The sequence below is a fragment of the Sesamum indicum genome, linkage group LG1, assembly GCF_026168435.1.
Source record: "Sesamum indicum cultivar Baizhima isolate 11 linkage group LG1, ASM2616843v1, whole genome shotgun sequence".
Taxonomy (NCBI): Eukaryota; Viridiplantae; Streptophyta; class Magnoliopsida; order Lamiales; family Pedaliaceae; genus Sesamum; species Sesamum indicum.
The window spans coordinates 6,049,884-6,071,126 of NC_142657.1; the positions used below are offsets into that span (position 1 = coordinate 6,049,884).

Consider the following 21,243-nt stretch of genomic DNA (forward strand, 5'->3'; position numbering starts at 1 on the left):
CTCTGTATTCTCCCACCACCGTAATCTTCTATAGCCCCCGAAATGCCTCGCCGCAAGTACCCCATGGGTCAATCGCGGTACTTTTACACACCTACCTAGACGAAGAGAGTCGACAACGCCTTCTATGTCTTTCTTCAAGTCAACGTGCTCATGGGCAGTCCACAGCCCAACCCCTTTCCGCCCGGTAACCATGCCTTCACATTCTCTGCCAAGGTTGTGAATGCGTATGCCGGTCGCGTGTGGTCTGAATCTTTCTTCAGATCCAGATTGAGCCTTCTGCGGTTGTGATACGAAACTTTCAGTAAGTTGCTTTAGGAACCCAACATACGATGGAACAGACGGTCGAATAGGATGTGCTGTACGAAGGAACATTGGCGGCGGATCATACGAGTAAGAGTTTTCCCATATGCTTCTCCAAATTTGTGTCTGTTATTGAGTTGTACACTCCGGCTTCAAAAACTTTAACCTTTCGCAGGAAATCCCATTTGCTAAGGCCTACTACTACTTCGGCGAGCCGCAGTGGGATGAGCTGCAAGATATTTTCAGTGGACCCGAAGTTGCGCCTATGACTTGACACATGGATGACGTTGATTCATTTAGTTTGGATAGCTCCGCCCGATCAGAGGTGGAATAGTTGGGGATCAAAGCTGGTTATGAGCCAGATAATGAACTATTTATTTTTGTTTACTCTTTGTCGTGTTTGGCCTACAATGATGCTATCTTTGTATTCCGGTGTGTAGGCCGGTGTTAAACATTATTTTTGGGTATATTGACGCATATTTTAATTGTTTTCGGTACTCTGTTTTTGCCGCTTAATATTCTTTCGTTGTAGTGGTGTCGACGGTCATTGTGTGCTTCCCTGAACTTTGTATGCATTAAGCCAAACCCCTCTGTTATGTTTTAGTGTGCAGATTGCATTTAAGTTCTTTCTACCCTTTAACTCGAAAAAGGTAACTGATTTTCTGGTTTTGTATTTGTTTATGATGAATTTGTACAATCCACCAGCCATCCACCTTTGGTTTTGTTTGATTTGTGGTGATTCTATATGCTGGAAATAATACTGCAAAATCTGGATTCCATCAAGCTAAATAAGGTGTAGGGCTCTGCTGCTGCTGTTTGTGTTGCTTCTCTATGGAGCTAGAACACAGGTGTTTTTTATATTGCGTTTTTTCCTTTCTTTTCTGATTACGTCTTTGTTAGTTTAGTAGCTGATCACGTGTATTAGTGGTTTGCTCCATTAGTCAGAGTCTGTTACATTTTCTGTTCATCCTCTTCTTCGTTTTGTATTGAAAGGGAGTTGTACGTTGCATCTACAAATATGATAGAGATTTCTTTCACTACGAGAATGCCATTAAAGTTCAGTAAATTGCTTCTTTCTTCAGCTCAATACCTCAACACTATATCTGGATATTGGTGGGACGATGATGAATGTTCACTGCATGACTGCAGCCCTACCTTTGATTGCGGTCTTACCAAGAACAAAGCAGCTGCAGTTTGAAGATGTTGTCGTGTTCATCCTTTTTAAGTTAAAGTTTTTTTTTATGTTCTATTTAACGTTCTTTGTAGTTTAACACTTCTATTAGTTATAAACACGTCTTTTCTTTGTTAGTTTGTTATGGTTAGTTTACAGAGTCGTTCTTCTGGTAGCCTTCTTCTCTCTGTACATAAGAACTCCGTATAGCAACATTGAATATATGAATGAATACAAGTTCAGATACATTTCATATTTCTCCTCCAAACTTGAAGAATGATTGTTGATTTTTCCATACATACTCTGTTTTCACAGTCCAAATACACTTTATGTGAGCGCCGCCTGGTTTGCAACTACAATTATGTAATGAATAATTCTTCATGTAATGCACCGCCACCCTGTTTCCAATGCACTGCCTTCCCATAATAATCAGAAGGAGTAATACTGGTTACCCCAATAAACTCAATTAAGTGGTTCGATTTCAATGCATCTGAACACATGAAACAACGGTCCTCAAAAAGGCAAGGCATTATTGCCTCACTCTCTTCCATGCCTAAAAGTATCCGAACAGTCATGTAAGCACTTACTCTAAATACCCTCGAATCATCACAATTTTCTGTCATTCATTACTTCCCACGCCTTTCCCTCCGCCCAAATTTCTGGACACACAACCTCCCGCAACACTCGCGCATAGCGAGAGTCCCCCATGCCTCAACGAAAAATCCCCATGGCTTAGTGCCGGTACTTGTACACTCAGACCTGGACGAAAGAGGTCGACGAAACATTTTGTAATTATTTGTACTATCACGCTCTATGCGGCAGAGACCATACCGACCCGTGGAACCCGGATTACGGCTCATTGTGCACCGCTGCCCAGGGGATCCGGTACTTAACTGGTCGTTGGATTTCTTCCGAGACAGGCTGAACATCCTGCGCCTGCGGTACGATACTTTGAGGCATGTGCTCGAAGAGCCTAGCATAACCTGGAACCGACAAAGCAACAGAATGACCGGCGGGATAGCCGGGTGGAGGAGTCTCATACGGGTATTGTTTTAACAGCTGCTTTGTCATACGCATTGTGCAATTACCCGGACATCTAATTTTATTTCAACTTTTATCGGTGTACTGCATTCTTTCGCAAAGGCGTACTTCTACTTCGGGGAACCCAAGTGGGAGCAGCTGGAGAAAATTTTCAATGGCTGTGCAGTCACCCTTTTGCCAAGCAGTTCAATGGATATTGTTCCATACGACCCCAGTGTTAGCAAACCAGATGTGCTCTTCCTCGGGGAGAAATCAAGAGTCGAGCCGGATGTGATAGAGTTGGTGACAAGTGATGACGAAATTTGAAGGGGGAACCTGGTTGTAGCGAGTGCTTGTTTGTGGTCGGCGTGTTCGTTAGTTCTACGTTTTTTGGGATTTGTCATAAATGAATTGAGAACATTATGTGTAATCTGATATGGAGCGAGTTGGGGACTCGTTGCTGTTTTACATTTTCATGTGCATTTCAGCCCGTTTGCCTGTAACCGCTTGCTTTTTAAATCATATGTAATGTATGATCCATTTTGATACTTCTGTTTGACAAAGACTTGCAAATTGCTCTGCTTCACTCAAGATCTCATGTCATACCATATGATATGCAACTACAATACAAGGATATAGAACATTATCTTCTTCTGTTATGCACGCCCTTCACGCTTTCATAGAATTTGAACACTTCCTCATTGATTTGAGTTGGCACAAACTGAATAGTAAAAGTCAAAACATCTTTTCTTTTTTTAACGAGTACTAAACTTAAATTACTTAAACGAGAACATCGAATTGGTGAATTCTTTGTTGTCGTATACGTGCTTTCACTAATGCCGAAACCAAGTGTGGGCAGCCTTAGCATTAAGGCTGCCCGCATGTCAGGTACTCAATTGGCTTATATACAACACGCCAAATGAGTAATGCTGGAACAGTCTTTGCGTGAACACAAGCGGCTATAGCCTTAGCAGGTCTTCTGTGCGAGGTGAGTGATGGGTCGTCAACGTGGCACATCACTTTATGTGTAAGCAGTAAAGTTGAAAATAAATTGAATACATGACGATACAAGTTAATTGGGGACCCCAAGGTCATTCAGCCAATGCCTAGTGTTGAGGACAAGTGAAGATGGAGGGCGGTGTTTCATATACGATTATTTATAAATAAAACCAACGCTCATTGTAACGTTTGTTTATGCCGATATGGTAAGGAGGTTTAGTCTGTACGAACTTGGAATGGTTGAATGAGAGTGCAATGAATATGGCAAGAGTCGAAGTTGGAAAGTATAACATGCATGGAATACGGTGTTGTTTTATATGTTAATTGCATGATTGGGGCAAATTCATCAAACTTTAATACAGCCGTCCGTCCATCTTCAACAGATGGACCCGCCGTTCCAAAATTTGGAATGAAATGTCGGACGCATTGATGCACAAAAATTGCACGCAGTACCGATGCACATAATCATATTGTGCAAAGAATTTGTAGAGGCGGCTCCTCAGTAATAACTCCTCAGCATTGTTTCTTTTATGTAGTAAAGTGGGCCATACCTATAGTAAATATGGTAGTGCTTTCCATACTAATAAATGGAGGAACACCGACCTATGTAAAGAATAAAGTGGTTGGATTTTGAAGAAATTACTACTAACTCTTTGAACCACCATTACCGCGAACAAAATGCCGAGGCGAGAGCGTACAGGCCAGAGCCGTTACTTCTTCAGTTCAAATTGGACGACAACGTTTTCATCGATGCACTGGCCTACCAGGCTTTTACTAGTGGGCCCCAGTCGGACCGGAGGCAGACGAATATGATTTTTTGACCTACGCGGCCTGGTAGGTGAACAGGTTAGTCGGAAGAGAATGGCCAATGCATTTTTACAAAAGAAAACTTCGCCACGCAAGGTTGCGGTACGATACGTTCAGAAAAGTGATTGCAGATCGAGCTGTCACATGGGACGAGAACACAAATCTAATAAGTGGCAGCTACGATGAGTGTTGGAGAATTTTCAAGGTATGTGTTGCAAGTTTCGATTTTTGTTTCATTATCGCAGGACTACCATAGTAATAACATTGTCACATTTCCTAGTGTCGGCCAACGTCGTCGGCAAACTATGCCACCCCATTCGCTAGGGTATACTGCTCCCAAGGCGAAATGCGGTGGTGGGAGTTGAAGGAGATATTCGATGGAGATGAGATAACTGCATCTGACGAAACCAAAGATGAAGACGTCGATGAGGGAAGCGAATACCAATCCGGGTCACATCACAGGACAGAGCAAGTGGAAGGTGGGAATGAGGTTATAGATGTGACAACAACTTTGGAGGACGAATGACGGTGGGTGATGAAGGGCGGATGGCTGACGATGGCCGCTTCATTAGGAAGAAGGAAAATGTTGTAACCCATTTCAATTACTGATACCGAAGTCTGTGAACACTCATTTTGTCCTATACTAAGGTTTGTAGTAGTTTAGACATTTTAATTCGACAAAATCAGCAGTTGTAGGTGTCTGTATGTTTTTTGGAATACAATTGCTGCGCATGATGAATTTTGATTGTACTGATCTATTACGTTGCTTAAATTTTAAAATGTAATTAGTCAGTATAGAAATGGATGGTTGTACCGTGTTAGTTCGATGATGTATCCGTCATCCCGGACATTACATTCGCCATCCCGCACATTGCATTCATGGGTTTCATCAATCTCCTCGTCTTGGACGTCGTTGGCCTCCTTAAATGGATCGGCACTTCGTTTTACAGTAGCACGATCCCGACCTAAAATTTTCCTCCAAGAAGGAAAAAAGGCCATGTTTTATGCCTCATCCCCTTTGCGGATGGGTCCATCTGTAAAAGCGTTAGTATTGGAGGTCACTAAAAGAGAGAATACAAAGTATGTTAAATAATGTGCACAAACGACCGAGTTAGGTGCATACTTTCACGTAATCATCCCAGACGGAATCATCTTCAACCGTTACCATGTTCCGGTTCTTGTACCAACCAAAATTAGACCGTGTAAGCATGGTGGTCAGTGTGGAGTAATTTTTTTTCCAGACGTGTAGTTTGGAAGTGATGTGTGGTTCGGCCTCAATATTGGAATGTGGGAAATGCTTTAGAATGTAGGCCTCCAACTGTCCCAGATACCCATTCCTGTACCCATTCTCGCATTTCCTAGTTACCACCAAATTCTGTAGTGCTGCAATAAGGCATTCTTTCTCCATTATTGTCCACATTCGGCGCCCAATAGGCCTATCGGGATTCCCACCACGACGGTGCGTAATCCTGTTACCTTCATCAGATCCCACATCCATATTCTGATTAAAGATAAAGCAGAAAAATGTGACTAGATAGACAGCATGATACGTAAAAGTAATAACCGAAATTAATGAAAACAGTACAAGATGACACAAATGAATTTCGAATCAGACGAGTGCGAAAACTCTGAAGAACTCTATGTAAACGAGTAACAACGTAAGGAGAAAAACGAAGCAACTTGTACGAAAAAACAGGATATAGAACGGCACAACGAAGAACTGTATCCAATGTCGATACACCTAATGCCATTACGCTGACTTGATTACACAAGAAAATTTAAATAATTGTTTTCACTCGCAGGACTATGCAATAGACTGAAGGCAATCAAAGACAGTCGTCAATATTGTATAATATTGGCTCATCATCGGTGGCTTCGCCACTCGTTGTACATGGACGTGGCCAGTGTATCCCTCCAATTGCTCCATGTTGGATTGGGCTCTATATTCCAGACTATTTCCCCGTCGTTTTCCGTCTCTTCAACTCCTACGTTAGGCAACTAATCTTCCAACCGGTCCTCAGGCATTTCCTGTCTTAGAAAGTTATGCAATAAGCAGCAGGCCAATATAATCCGAGTTTGGACCTTGATGGAGTAGAATGAGTGACTCCTTAAAATACCCCAACGCATTTTAAGCGAACCAAAGGTACGCTCAATGACGTTACGAGTTGACGAGTGCTTTAGATTGAAAACCTCCTGATGGTTCTGTGGTCCTGCACTCCAGTGTCCCAGTCTCGTAGATGGTAGCGCACACCTCTGTACGGAGTCAAGAAGCCTTCGGCATTTGCGTATCCATTGTCACACAAGTAGTAATTCCCTGGGAAAGCATATACCAACATTATGCCATGTTTTTAAAAAATTAGCACCCAAATAATCATATACGCATACAAGAGGAATAGGAAAGCGTTGTGGATGAAATTATAACCTGAGGGTATTCTAAGACCACCAGGTCTGTGGACGGCATCACGTAGTATGCGGCTATCAGCCGCACTACCCTCCCAGCCAGAAAGCATGTAAATAAATTGCATGTTTGGGTTGCAAACACCGAGAATATTGACAGCAACATGACCCTTGCGGCTTCGGTACCTTCCCTTTTCCTCTTCAGGTACGCGTACGTTAATGAAAGTCCCATCCAATGCCCCCAGACAGCCCTACAAGTAGTGATAAAATCGTAATTCACAAATGGTATATAATGACCAGAATCTGACGATCGGTAAAACAAGCACAAAAACCCTATGTGCAGTTCGAATGAAATTAATAAATGAAGAAGTACCTTGAACCATTTCCACCGAGAGTCAACGCATTCGTCCGTAATTGGAGTTGGCCTGGCCAAGAGGACGTTGTACAACTTAATCACTGAATTCAGGACACGGTGAAAATGTTTGTGGATCGGGCGCCCGCAACGTATAAAATCATGCCTGACGACGCTGTTCTTTTTGTGGTGGGACAGAATGCTAAGGAAAATTGCTACCTGTTCGGCGACACTTAGGTTTTTGGTCGGGTTCATACTACCTGAGTACTGAAACATATAGCACAGGCGTCCGAACGCGTTGCGGTCCACGCGGAGATTGCGCAGACATGACTCGTCAAAAATGGAAACCAGCCTATGAAGATGGTGTATCTGGTCTGGGATCCTACTACTCACGACGTAGGTTCTGGCCCGACGTAGACGTCGTCTAGCGGTTGGAGCAGCAAGGTATTTGGTAACGAAAGAGAATACTGTCAAAGTGACGACAATCTCATCGATGATTTTTTGTACAATTATTAAAGCCAATGTAACTCTTTCGAAACTGTCAAAGTGACGACAACCTCATCGTAAGGAACGAAAAAATTAAGCATCCACCTCCAAAACTTTGGATAAGAAGGTAAAGAAATGAAAACAGGGTGTGCCAACTGGATCTATCCAAGTCCCACTTTACAGAAAATAAAAATTCCATCATAAAGAGATGTTAAAGTGTGAGTAGACAGTGAAGTAAACCCGAAAATGGTAACAAAAAGAGACATGCAAATCCATCAAAAATGTTAATAGGTACAGAAATATAGAAGGCCAAAAAGATGACACCGAAGTGAGCCGATAAGAGGACACAAAGGTGTAGTGTTACGAAACTTGAAAGAGTGAAGTACATACCATACCACATCTTAATAAAAGTTGCGAAGAAAATGTTAGTAGGGGTGCGGAGAAGGGTTTCACAAGTACTCACCATCAGATCCAGTAGTAATCCCAAGACAACCATAGAGATATTCACAGAGTAGGTCAGATCATCGAGAGAACAGCTTAGTCGGCAACTCCGTGACAGATGCTTTGCCGGAAAAAGAGAAAAAAAACTAATGTTAAGAATAACACAAAAATGAATGACTTTACAACAGAAAATGCGTTTCGGAAAAAGAAAAAACAATGGAGGACCAACAAGTTCAATATGAAAATAGAGATATACAGTCAATGTCTCAGCCACATACAAGTGAACGGACGGGATTACAGACTTCGCCGACGGAAAAACAGTGTGGGTGCCGAAGCACTCTTCCAGAGGAAAGTTTCAAAATGAGGTACACGTAGTTGGTGGGAAATGAAAACTGACAGAGAATTGAAATCGGTAGGTGGGAGTGGGCAATTTGGTCATTTCCAGTGTAATTTTCAGGATATAAACATAATTTCCGAAGGTGCATGAAAGTGGGATAACAGGCAAGGATTCTAATCCAACCCCCGCAGCCCGGATATATATCTAGCGTTTTATCAACCGCAATACAAGGCCTAGCGCTTGTTATACCAGGCTACGGCTTTCGCAAGTAAACGATGAGCAAACCCCGATAATGTCGGATATCCTTGCTAATTCTCATTAGCAAACATGACCTTACTATATAACAATTCAAATAAATCATGAGTAAGGCTCTGTCCAAGTTACAGTATTTTTTACAGTATTTATGAAATAGAAAAAGAATCATTAATTATTGCAAAGCTCCGTAAAAACATAATACAAATACTAATCATAATTAAGATGTCAAAATCTACACCGTGCAGGTACCATAAGAGATGCAATAAATCCATCAATAATTATTTTTTGTAAAAAATTATTCTTGGGAGGTATAATGAGTAATTTTATGATATTGAATGAGAAAAAAATTATGAGAAATTAAAAGATAATGACAAAGTACTTAGTGATTATCCATATCTTACGTAGGATTTGCTTTTGAGTAAAATTGAGTGAGTTTACAAAATTGAATTTTGAATCTGAAAAAGTATTCTCATTAATTCGTCAACCTACTATATATGAAAAAATATATATTATAATGACAAAATCGATATTAATTGAACGTTAATACATGTGTTCTACAGATTTTATCTCTTATTTAGATTTACTGAAATTTAATTGCAGCAAATTCTGAATGTTAATTATACTATTCTTGTAATTGTTACTATATGCAATTGATTCATGTATTTGGACATTTTGTGGTCCATGATTTATACGAAAGTAATTAAGTTGCAGTATCCATCCGTTGATGATACTAATTGATCCATTTATTTTAGTTTATTTTATTTTAGTTTTGTAATAACGCTATTGTATGCAGTAGTAAATTAGTTTCCTGAATTATTTTACATGAATTCTTCATTATATGTTACAGGAATTAATCACACAACTTATTCATCGTTAATATTCAGGAATATAACAATGCTTAATATGCTTTTATGGATATCATAAACGTTAACATGCGATCACAATTCGTGTTAGTCATCTTATATTAATATATTCACATTATACATTTATTCATCTTTCTCAAATGCAATCGCGAATAATTTGATTTACTTTATCCCTATGCACATCAATAAGAAATATACATAATCCTATTTGCGACTAGTTAAAACTTGCCGATACATTTAGTACGATCAACAAAAGATGTAATCCCTACTCAAACTAATCTAATACTCCCTTCCATATGAGTATTATCAACGAAGGATATAATCCGTACTCAAAATAAATTAATACTTACTTCCATATGATGCTTCTACATATGTACGAACAAAATTTATTATCTCTACTTATACAAATTAAACTAGTGTTTGAACAGTTAATATAAATTACTAAAATTGTCAAAATTATAAATTTTGTCCATACATATGTAGAAGCATCATATGGAAGTAAGTATAAATTTATTTTGAGTATGGATTACCTCCTTCGTTGATCATACACATATGGAAGTGGGTATAAATTTAGATTGAGTAGTATAGAGCGGAAATCACCAGAAAATCCTATCCAACTATTACAAAAATTGGAGTACGAAATACCAAACGATTATTACTGGCCAATATACAACTTAAATGATAATAACAAATGAAAGAAATAATGAAATAATTAAATCAACAGTATAGTGATTAACATGCTTAGAGCAGCTAGATCCAATATCACGATAAAGGAATACGGTCACAAGGCACTATTTCCACAATGAACCGACTCACGGTAACTCCACAAACTAAGAACCCGACCACAACTCCGATCACTCAGATCTCAGTATCACACGGTCATAGAGACCCCTACTAAATATTTCGGAAAGAACTTTGGCGAATGGTGAAGGAGATAAACAGCTTGATTCATGTTTTAGCCGAAAGGGAGAATCCACTATTTAAAGGGGTGAAAACAGTGGTAGAGAAGGAAAACCTTGGTTGCTTTCCTAAACCATTAGAGTGGTTTATGAAAATGGCCATGGCTCTCGGAGAACCGAAGGCAGAAATTCACAGAGAGGATTCGGAGAGGAGAGGAAGAAGACAGCGCAGAAAAAACAAATAAGAGGGAAACTGAGATTTAGGGCTAGGGATGTGATATAAGTAGGTAGATTGGATGCGTCGGGTTACCGGGTCGGTTGTGGGCTGCCAAGTGGGTCAGGTAATTGGGCTGCCAAGGTCGGCTTTTTAATAAGTCATTAGGCTACAAATTATAACAAGTAGGGATTACATCTTTTGTTGATCGTACAAAATGTATCGGCAACTTTTAACTAGCTGCAAATAGGATTAAATATATTTATTGTAGATCATGCTAATCACACGGGCATGAGTTTTAATTAGTATAAATGGGATTACATATATATTTTCGTTGATCAAAGCATTGAATATTCTTGCTTTCATACTAATTCTACCGCCATGAATTTTAACTCAGTATATAAGTAGAACTACATAATTTTGTTGCCTAATTGTTCATATGCAAGAAGGTACATATATATTTTGTTAGTAAAAGCATCACATTATGCTTGTAAACTAATTGTACGGACATTGGTTTTAGACTGGACCAACATAATAACTTCTTTGGTACACCACAGTAATTGCACGTACACGACTTTTCACTTGATGATCATAATAAATACACGGAACATGAATTTTTACTTGGTATAAATACGTTCGCACAAGACTATATTATACTTTATTGAGACAAACATCATTAATATATTCACATTTATTATTTAGACAATTTGCAACTATTCTTGATCATATTAATTGTACTGACATGAGCTTTGAATTGATATGAGTAGGATTATATTTCAAAATAATTCTATAAATAAAGGTTAATTTGGTAACTAGGACTAAGTATTTCGTTGATGGAAGCACCATAAATGTACGTATATGAGTTTTATTAACTTAGATAAATTTTACAAGAATTAATCACAAATCTTATTCCTCGTTCATATTCAAGAATATAGCGATGATTAATTCGCCTTTATAGATATCATAAAAATTAACATGCAATCACAATTCGTGTTAGTCATCTTATACTAATATATCCGTATTACAAATTTATACATCAACCTCAAGTGCAATCGCGAATAATTTGATTTAATTTTCAACTTTCTTCAAGAACTCCAGATATATATGTGTACATATATATCCACCCACTCACCCATAGTATTTTTACTTATATTTTATTGATAACACTAATTATTTTAGTAATTTTAATTCTATTAAGTTTTTAATTTTTATAATTTTAGTCTTGTAAAAACGAATTATCATAACTTCTGTAGGACAAAAAATGACACCCCCTCATAAATTACAAGACAGAAACTATATTTTTATACCTATACAAATAAGTAGAATTTAACATTTTAATGATCACACTAACTGCTCGAAAACTAGTTTAATTGGTATAAGTAGAGATAATAAATTTTGTTCATACATATGTAGAAGCATAATATTAAAGTATGTATTAATTGAGTTTGAGTACGGATTACATCCTTCGTTGAGCATACTCATATGGAAGTGAGTATTAATTTAGTTTGAGTAGGGATTACTTCTTTTGTTGATCGTACTAAATGAATCGGAAAGTTTAACTAGACGCAAATAGGATTATATATTTTTCATGTTGATGATGGCAATTAAAGAGACATGAGTTTAAATTTGTATAAATTGGATTACATATGTATTTCGTTTGATCAAAGCATTGAATATTAATGCTTTCACACTAAATGTACTGCCATGAATTTTAACTAAGTATATCAATAGGACTACAAAATTTTGCTAATCATACTAATTGTTCATATGAACGAACGTACATAATTGATCATACTAATTGTTCATACGCAGTAGGTTTCGGATCTATGTTTTCATTGCAAATGAAATGTGCCACCATGTTCGTACTCGGCTCCAACACCAATTTCTCCCATGCTTCATTGGCATCTCCACCATATCGAAGGTATACCTCTGTGGCGTTCAACCGATAAATCTGCCACCCAAATTCCGACCTCATCCTCAAGATCTTTTCAACTTGACGGCAAGCTAATTTGCAAGTATTCATCTTAATTTCATTAATAGTTGCCTTAAGAAGCTTAGCCCTAGTTTCACCATCGACTAGACCCTCACTCCTGAAGAATTCATCCATTTCGGGGACCCCGATGGCACGCCTAATCCCATAATCATAGTCACGAATTTTTGGGTCAAAAAAGGCCTTGGCCTCCTCCACCAACCCGCTATCCAGCATCTGATCAACCCTTTTCGACACGTACGAATGGACAACCTGGATCGCCACGTCCATCCAAAGAAAGCAACACCCATACTTGGAGGAAAACTCAGTGTTGTTAGTGACAAGTGCTTGTATGAAGGAATTGGACCCTCCAGCAATGATTGGCAACCGATTCTTTTGTACGATGGCATCAGCAGCCAACAATGCATGATGCACAAAATCATGTACAGTGAAATCCACCTCGGGATCAATGATTCCGAGCAAATGGTGAGGCACGCCGCGGCATTCCTCATTGCTCACCTTATTGGTTACTATGTCAAGGCCCTTGTAGACCTGAATTTTGTCCGAGTTGATGATCTCTGCCTCGAAACGGGTGGCCAGGTCTATCGCCAGACACGATTTGCCTGTGCCAGTGGTACCCAATACCACCACCACCTTATCCTTCCCTTGGTGCTTGTTCATCATGCCCCGAACTGAAAAGTTTGTCATGCTAGATTGTGCTGGCTTCCAAGCGGAGATCGACATTTTAATTGGTAATTACTTTTACTTTTTGTAACACCTGTCAATTTCATCACACAAATAAAAAAAGAAAAAGGACACGTGTTAGGATACTCTAAAACAAAACTTGTAACAAATACAATCTACTATTTTAGAATATCTATCTATCATAGAGTGACAAGCCCTTCTCAACTCTTGGATTAATTTCTCTTCTTCAAAACGATTTGTTTGAAGAAAAACTTCAAACATTTGTGGGCTCTAGAGAGAATCACAAACAAGTTTCATTGATGTGAAAGAAATTACCTAGACAATTGTTTGAAACGTGAAGAAACATAGGATGTGTAGGGGGGTAGTTTTACATACATACGTACACACAATGTAGAACAAATCAAGCCATTCATGGTAATAACTACACCCCTATCCCTATCCACTTACTATATAAGAATTCAAATAAATCATGAGTAAGGCTATGTCCAAATTAGAGTATTTTTTACTGTATTTACGAAATAGGAAAAGAATCATTAATTATAGCGAAGCTGTCGTAAATAGATAATACAAATACTAATCATAATTAAGAAGTCAAAATCTACTCCGTGCAGGTACCATAAGAGATGCAATAAATACATCGATAATTACTTTTTGTAAAAAAATTTTCTTGGGATGTCTAATGAGTAATTTTACGATATTGAATGAGAAAAAAATTATGAGAAATTAAAAGACAATGACTAAGTACTTAGTGATTATCCATATCTTACGTAGGATTTGCTTTTGAGTAAAGTCAAGTGAGTTTACAAAATTGAATTTTGAATCTGAAAAAGTATCCTCATTAATTCGTCAACCTACTATATACGAAAAAACATATATTATAATGACAAAATCGATATTAATTTAACGTTAATAAATGTGTTCTATAGATTTTATCTCTTATTTAGATTTACTGAAATTTAATTGGATCAAATTCTGAATGTTAATTATACTATTCTTGTAATTGTTACTATATGCAATTGATTCATGTATTTGGACATTTTGTGGTCCATGATTTATATGAAAGTAATTTAGTTGCATTATCCATCCGTTGATGATACTGATTGATCCATTTATTTTAGTTTATTTTATTTTAGTTTTGTAATGACGCTATTGTATGCAGTAGTAAATTAGTTTCCTCAGTTATTTTACATGAATTCATCATTATATGTTACAGGAATTAATCACACAACTTATTCCTCGTTAATATTCAGGAATATAGCAATGATTAATATGCTTTATTGGATATCATCAACGTTAACATGCGATCACAATTCGTGTTAGTCATCTTATATTAATATATTCACATTATACATTTATTCATCTATCTCAAATGCAATCGCGAATAATTTGATTTACTTTATCCCTATACACATCAAAAAGAAATATACATAATCCTATTTGCGACTAGTTAAAACTTGCCGATACATTTAGTACGATCAATAAAAGATGTAATCCCTACTCAAACTAATCTAATTCTCACTTCTATATGAGTATGATCAACGAAGGATATAATCCGTACTCAAACTAAATTAATACTTACTTCCATATGATGCTTCTACATATGTACGAACAAAATTTATTATCTCTACATATACAAATTAAACTAGTGTTTCAACAGTTAATATAAATTACTAAAATTATCAAAATTATAAATTTTATTTATTCATATGTAGAAGCATCATATGGAAGTAAGTATAAATTTATTTTGGGTCTGGATTACCTCCTTCGTTGATCATACTCATATGGAAGTGAGTATAAATTTAGTTTGAGTAGTATAAAGCGGAAATCACCAGAAAATCCTATCTAACTATTACAAAAATTGGAGTACGAAACACCATACGATTATTTCAGGCCAATATACAACTTAAATGATAATAACAAATGAAAGAAATAATGAAATAATTAAATCAATAGTATAGTGATTAACATGCTTAGACCAGCTAGATCCAATATCTCTATAAAGGAATACGGTCACAAGGCACTGTTTCCACAATGAACCGACTCACGGTAACTCCACAAACCAAGAACCCGACCACAACTCCGATCACTCAGATCTCACTATCACACGGTCATAGAGACCCCTACTAAATATTTCACAAAGAACTTTGGCGAATGGTGAAGGAGAAAAACAACTTGATTCATGTTTTAGCCGAAAGGGAGAATCCCCTATTTAAAGTTGTGAAAACAGTGGTAGAGAAGGAAAACCTTGGTGGCTTTCCTAAACCATTAGAGTGGTTTATGAAAAAGGCCATTGCTCTCGGAGAACAGAAGGCAGAATATCAATAAGAGGATTCGGAGAGGAGAGGAAGTAGACAGCGCAGAAAAAACAAATAAGAGGGAAACTGAGATTTAGGGCTAGGGGTGTGATATAAGTAGGTAGATTGGATGGGTCGGGTTACCAGGTCGGTTGTGGGCCGCCAAGTGGGTCAGGTAATTTGGCTGCCAAGGTCGGCCTTTTAATAAGTCATTAGGCTACAAATTATAACAAGTAGCGATTAAATATATTTATTGTAGATCATACTAATCGCACGGGCATGAGTTTTAATTAGTATAAATGGGATTACATATATATTTCGTTGATCAAAGCATTGAATATTCTTGCTTTCATACTAATTCTACTGCCATGAATTTTAACTCAGTATATAAGTAGAACTGCATAATTTTGTTGATCATACTAATTGTTCATATGCAAGAAGGTATATATATTTTGTTAGTAAAAGCATCACATTATGCTTGTAAACTAATTGTACGAACATTGGTTTTAGACTGGACCAACATAATAACTTGTTTGGTACACCACAGTAATTGCACGTACACGATTTTTCACTTGATGGTCATAATAATTACACGGAACATGAATTTTTACTTGGTATAAATACGTTCGCACAAGACTATATTATACTTTATTGATACAAACATCATTAATATATTCACATTTATAATTAAGATAATTTGCTACTATTCTTGATCATATTAATTGTACTGACATGAGCTTTAAATTGATATGAGTAGGAATATATTTCAAAATAATTCTATAAACAAAGTTTAATTTGGTAACTAGGACTAAATATTTCGTTCATGGGAGCACCATAAATGTACGTATATGAGTTTTATTAACTTAGATAAATGTTACAAGAATTAATCACAAATCTTATTCCTCGCTCATATTGAACAATATTGCGATGATTAATACGCTTCTATAGATATCATAAATATTAACATGCAATCACAAGTCGTGTTAGTCATCTTATACTAATATATCCGTATTACAAATTTATACATCAACCTCAAGTGCAATCGCGAATAACTTGATATAATTTTCAACTTTCTTCAAGAACTCCAAATATATATGTGTACATTTATATCCACCTACTCACCCATAGTATTTTTACTTATATTTTATTGGTAACACTAATTATTTTAGTAATTTTAATGCTATTGTAATTTTTATAAATTTTAGTCTTGTAAAAACTAATTATCATAACTTCTGAAGGACAAAAAATGACACCCCCTCATAAATTACAAGACAGAAACTGTATTTTTATACCTATACAAATAAGTAGGATTTAACATTTTAATGATCACACTAACTGCTCGAACAGTAGTTCAATTGGTATAAGTAGAGATAATAAATTTTGTTCATACATATGTAGAAGCATAATATTAAAGTATGTATTAATTTAGTTTGAGTACGGATTACATCCTTCGTTGATCATACTCATATGGAAGTGAGTATTAATTTAGTTTGCGTAGGAATTACTTCTTTTGTTGATCGTACTAAATGAATCGTCAAGTTTAACTAGACGGAAATAGAATTATATATATTTCTTGTTGATAATGCCAATCAAACAGACATGAGTTTAAATTTGTATAAATTGGATTACATATGTATTTTGTTACATATGCATTGAATATTAATGCTTTCACACTAAATGTACTGCCATGAATTTTAACTCAGTATATCAGTAGGACTACAAAATTTTGCTGATCATACTAATTGTTCATATGCACGAATGTACATAATTGATCATACTAATTGTTCATATGCAGTAGGTTTCAGATCTATGTTTTCTTTGCAAATGAAACGAGCCACCATGTTCGTACTCGGCTCCAGCACCAATTTCTCCCATGCTTCATTGGCATCTCCATCACATCGAAGGAATACCTCTGTGGCGTTCAACTAATAGATCTGCCACCCAAATTCCTCCCTCATCCTCAAGATCTTTCCAACTTGATGGCAAGCTAATTTGCAAGTATTCATCTTAATTTCATCAATATCTGCCTTAAGAAGCTTAGCCCTAGTTTCACCATCAACTAGACCCTCACTCCGAAAGAATTCATCCATCTCGGGGACCCCGATGGCACGACTAAACCCATAATCATAGTTACGAATTTTTGGGTATAAAAGTGCCTTGCCCAACTCCACCAACCCGCTATCCACCATCTGATCAACCGTTTTCGACACATACGAATGCAAGACCAGGATCGCCACGTCCATCCAGAGAAAGCAACAATCGTACTTGGAGGAAAACTCAGTGTTGTCAGTGACAAGTGCCTGTATGAAGGAATTGGACCCCCCAGCAATGATTGGCAACCGATTCTTTTGTACGATGGCATCAGCAGCCAGCAATGCATGATGCACAAAATCATGTATAATGAAATCCACCTCGGGATCAATGATTCCGAGCAAATGGTGCGGCACGCCTCGGCATTCCTCATTGCTCACCTTATTGGTTACTATGTCAAGGCCCTTGTAGACCTGAATTTTGTCCGAGTTGATGACCTCTGCCCCAAAACGGGGGGCCAGGTCTATCGCCAGGCGCGATTTGCCTGTGCCAGTGGCACCCAATAGCACCACCACCTTATCGTTCCCTTGGTGCTTGTTCATCATGCCCCGAACTGAAAAGTTTGTCATGCTAGATTGTGCTGGCTTCCAAGCGGAGATCGACATTTTAATTGGTAATTACTTTTACTTATTGTAACACCTGTCAATTTCATCACACAAATAAAAAAAAAAAAAAGACACGTGTTAGAATACTCTAAAACAAAACTTGTACCAAATACAATCTTTTATTTTAGTACAATCTCTGGACCAACATAATAAGTTCTTTGGTACACCACAGTAATTGCACGTACACGATTTTTAACTTGATGGTCATAATAAATACACGGAACATGAATTTTTACTTGGTATAAATACGTTTGCACAAGACTATATTATATTTTATTGATACAAACATCATTAATATATTCACATTTACAATTAAGACAATTTGCAACTATTCTTGATCATATTAATTATACTGACATTTGCTTTAAATTGATATAAGTAGGATTATATTTCCAAATAATTCTATAAACAAAGTTTAATTTGGTAACTAGGACTAAATATTTCGTTGATGGAAGCACCATAAATGTACGTATATGAGTTTTATTCACTTAGATAAATGTTACAAGAACTAATCACAAATCTTATTCCTCGTTCATATTCAAGAATATTGCGATGATTAATACACTTTTATAGATTTCATAAAAATTAACATGCAATCACAATTCGTGTTAGTCATCTTATACTAATATATGGGTATTACAAATTTATACATCAACCTCAAGTGCAATCGCGAATAATTTGATTTAATTTTCAGCTTTCTTCAAGAACTCCAGATATATATGTGTACATATATATCCACCTACTCACCCATAGTATTTTTACTTATATTTTATTGATAACACTAATTATTTTAGTAATTTTAATTCTATTAATTCTATAATTTTTATAAGTTTAGTCTTGTAAAAACTAATTATCATAACTTCTGTAGGACAAAAAATGACAGCCCCTCATAAATTACAAGACAGAAACTGTATTTTTATACCAATACAAATAAGTAGAATTTAACATTTTAATAATCACACTAACTGCTCGAACACTAGTTTAATTAGTATAAGTAGAGATAATAAATTTTGTTCATACATATGTAGAAGCATAATATTAAAGTATGTATTAATTTAGTTTGAGTACGGATTACGTCCTTCGTTGATCATACTCATATGCAAGTGAGTATTAATTTAGTTTGAGTAAGGATTACTTCTTTTGTTGATCGTACTAAATGAATCGGCAAGTTTAACTAGACGCAAATAGGATTATATATATTTCTTGTTGATAATGCCAATCGAACAGACATGAGTTTAAATTTGTATAAATTGGATTAAATATGTATTTCGTTGATCGAAGCATTGAATATTAATGCTTTCACACTAAATGTACTGCCATGAATTTTAACTCAGTATATCAGTAGAACTACAAAATTTTGCTGATCATACTAATTGTTCATATGCACGAACGTACATAATTGATCATACTAATTGTTCATATGCATTAGGTTTCGGATCTATGTTTTCTTTGCAAATGAAACGAGCCACCATGTTCGTACTCGGCTCCAGCACCAAGTTCTCCCATGCATCATTAGCATCTCCACCACATCGAAGGAATACCTCTGTGGCGTTTAACCGATAGATCTGCCACCCAAATTCCTCCCTCATCCTCAAGATCTTTTCAACTTGACGGCAAGCTAATTTGCAAGTATTCATCTTAATTTCATCTATAGCTGCCTTAAGAAGCTTAGCCCTAGTTTCACCATCGACTAGACCCTCACTCCAGAAGAATTCATCCATCTCGGGGACCCCGATGGCACGCCTAATCCCATAATCATAGTCACGAATTTTTGGGTCAAAAAATGCCTTGCCCTCCTCCACCAACCCGCTATCCACCATCTGATCAACCCTTTTCGACACGTACGAGTGCAAGACCGGGATCGCCACGTCCATCCAGAGAAAGCAACACTCGTACTTGGAGGAAAACTCAGTGTTGTCAGTGACAAGTGCCTGTATGAAGGAATTGGACCCTCCAGCAATGATTGGCAACCGATTCTTTTGTACGATGGAGTCAGCAGCCAGCAATGCAAGATGCACAAAATCATGTACAGTGAAATCCACCTCGGGATCAATGATTCCGAGCAAATGGTGCGGCACGCCGTGGCATTCCTCATTGCTCACCTTATTGGTTACTATGTCAAGGCCCTTGTAGACCTGAATTTTGTCCGAGTTAATGACCTCTGCCCCGAAACGGGTGGCCAGGTCTATCGCCAGGCACGATTTGCCTGTGCCAGTGGCACCCAATACCACCACCACCTTATCCTTCCCTTGGTGCTTGTTCATCATGCCCCGAACTGAAAAGTTTGTCATGCTAGATTGTGCTGGCTTCCAAGCGGAGATCGACATTTTAATTGGTAATTACTTTTACGTTTTGTAACACCTGTCAATTTCATCACACAAATAAAAAAAGAAAAAGGACACGTGTTAGAATACTCTAAAACAAAACTTGTACCAAATACAATCTACTATTTTAGAATATCTATCTATCATAGAGTGACAAGCCCTTCTCAACTCTTGGATTAATTTCTCTTCTTCAAAACGATTTGTTTGAAGAAAAACTTCAAACATTTGTGTGCTCTAGAGAGAATCACGAACAAGTTTCATTGATGTGAAAGAAATTACCTGGACAATTGTTTGAAACATGAAGAAACATAGGATGTGTAGGGGGGTATTTATACACACATACGTACACATAATGTAGAACAAATCAAGCCATTCATGGTAATAACTACACCCCTATCCCTATCCACTTACTATATAACAATTCAAATAAATCATGAGTAAGGCTCTGTCCAAATTACAGTATTTTTTACTGTATTTACGGAATAGGAAAAGAATCATTAATTATTGCGAAGCTGTCGTAAAAAGATAATACAAATACTAATCATAATTAAGATGTCAAAATCTACACCGTGCAGGTACCATAAGAGACGCAATAAATCCATCGATAATTATTTTTTGTAAAAAATTATTCTTAGGATGTATAATGAGTAATTTTACGATATTGAATGAGAAAAAAATTATGAGAAATTAAAAGATAATGACAAAGTACGTAGT

General features: G+C 36.9%; 3 pseudogenes; all 3 read right to left on the reverse strand.

Moving 5' to 3' along the window:
- Nucleotides 1-12,330: 12,330 nt before the first annotated feature.
- LOC148789386 (adenylate isopentenyltransferase 5, chloroplastic pseudogene) lies at nucleotides 12,331-13,254 on the reverse strand (annotated as a pseudogene).
- A 4,180-nt stretch (nucleotides 13,255-17,434) lies between these two features.
- On the reverse strand, nucleotides 17,435-18,205 carry LOC105180085 (adenylate isopentenyltransferase 5, chloroplastic pseudogene; annotated as a pseudogene).
- Nucleotides 18,206-19,608: 1,403 nt separating this feature from the next.
- LOC105180084 (adenylate isopentenyltransferase 5, chloroplastic pseudogene) lies at nucleotides 19,609-20,532 on the reverse strand (annotated as a pseudogene).
- Nucleotides 20,533-21,243: the final 711 nt, after the last annotated feature.